A 2,062-nucleotide genomic window follows, 5' to 3' on the forward strand; every position below is an offset into this window, starting at 1 on the left:
GGGGTGGGGTATTATTTAATCCTATAGTTAAATAGTTATGCCTTACAGAATGATTGTTTATAAAGTGACTTAGGCATATCATTCTCACATCATAAAGCTGCCCCCTTTCGCCCTTTAGTTATATTTCATTGTGAAACAGTTGACTATGATATCCCCACTGAGAGTATTTAATGCAGGCAACTCAGTTCACTTAGAGAAGAGAACTGATTTTAACAGTTTCTTTTTTATTTGTAGCACTAATTTGTTGTGTATGAAAAAGCTGCCATCACTGACTTTCTTGAATGTATGGAAAGAACATGGAAAACTTTGGTCAAGGGGAATCACTAAATAAACGAGGTTGGGATCCATCTCTGTAACAGAATATGGCTAAGTACTAAAAACAAAATTATTCATTCCCAAAGACTGATTAGGATAATACTTGAAAGGAATCCCATGTGGTTAAATTTAGGGCCCTGAAAAAAATTCACCCACCAATCTCCTCTGTAGTCCTTTTGTTTTATTCTGATTTGGATACATTTTCATTTACTTTAAGCCTTTCTCTTGGAATTACCTATTCCAAGATTTTAACATCAGTGGCAGAAGAACTATTGGCCAATGTTACTGCCTCTCTTATACAAATGGTCATTTTTAATTATAGCATTCCCATTTAAAAATGACTCTATGTGGCCAAGATGTTTTTAGTTTATGATTGTGCAAGAACTGTTTTGTGATTTTTGCCACTGAACCTGGTCTTTTTCCTCTCTCCCTTGCAACTCTTGTCTTTTTGCTGAGGTCATCTGAGAAAGATGGAGTGACTTATAGTTAATTGCACATTGGTCTTTTTGTTTGTAGTTTAAGGTTGGAACCTTTCAAAGAAAAGAGAAGTTGGCATGGATCACTGCTTATTGCATAGCATTTCAGTTTTCATTCAACAAACATTTATGGAGCCCAGGTTGTGAGCCAGGCTGAAAGTGTGTATATATTGAAAGTATGCATGTATTCGTGTCTCCAAGAGCCATGTCTTACAGGAGGACATTGAAGTGAATCACTGATTGCTAATCAGTGTGGTGAGTACTATGAGGGTAAGCAAAGGGGGTTGCAGAAGCACTGAAGGGAGGGATGCCTGGCTCCATGTTGAAAGTATTGGTATCCTCTCTGGGTGAGATAACCTCTGGCCCTTAGAGGAAGACTGGGGTTGACTAGGGTGGAGGAGGATGCAGTAGGACAATAACATGGAAAGGGCCTGCTGAGGTGGCAGGAGTTTGTGTAACCACAAGGGGTTCTGCGTGCCTTGTAAGAATGGAAAGAAGAGAGTAATTGAGGAGACCAGTGGAAAAGAATTTAAAATTTTCCATCTCCAGTTTTCTAGGAAAAATGTGGATTCCGGAGATAATAGTCCTCATTTTCTGAGTTAGGTGAAAGACAGTGATGAAAAATTAAAGAAGCTCAAGGGGACTTCCCATATTAAGAAAGATGGATAGACCCATAGGCAGAACAAAGAATTTGGGAACCAGCTTTAGATAGTCTGCATTAAAGAATCAGTGAAATAGTTGAGGTGGTAGTGGTAGAGATAGAGGGAAAGGGAGGGACTAAGAGAAACAAAGAAAGATATATACGCATATAAATACAAATGTCAGACAGAGATAGTGCTAGACACAGGACAAAGCAAGGCAGAAATGCCCAAAGGAAAGAATAAACAGAGATGGACACAGAGGCCCTGAGAGAAGAGAAATGGGAGAGACTCACATAGAAAGACATTATTTAGAGTGATGGAGAATAAGAAATGTAGCAGCTACCACAGAGATTACAATTTTATGGAAAGAGGGGCTGGCTCTGTGGCATCCCATGAGCGCCAGTTCAAGTCCTGGCTGCTCCACTGATCCAGCTTTTTGCTATGGCCTGGTAAATCAGTAGAAGATGGCCCAAGTCCTTGGGCCCCTGCACCCACATGCGAAACCCAGAAGAAGCACCTGGCTCCTGGCTTCAGATCAGTGAAGCTCCAGCCATTATGGCCATCTGCGGAGTGAACCAGTGGATGGAAGACCGATCTCTCTCTTTCTCTCTCTCTTTCTCTGCCACTCTG

Source organism: Oryctolagus cuniculus, chromosome 6, assembly GCF_964237555.1.
Source record: "Oryctolagus cuniculus chromosome 6, mOryCun1.1, whole genome shotgun sequence".
Classification (NCBI taxonomy): Eukaryota; Metazoa; Chordata; class Mammalia; order Lagomorpha; family Leporidae; genus Oryctolagus; species Oryctolagus cuniculus.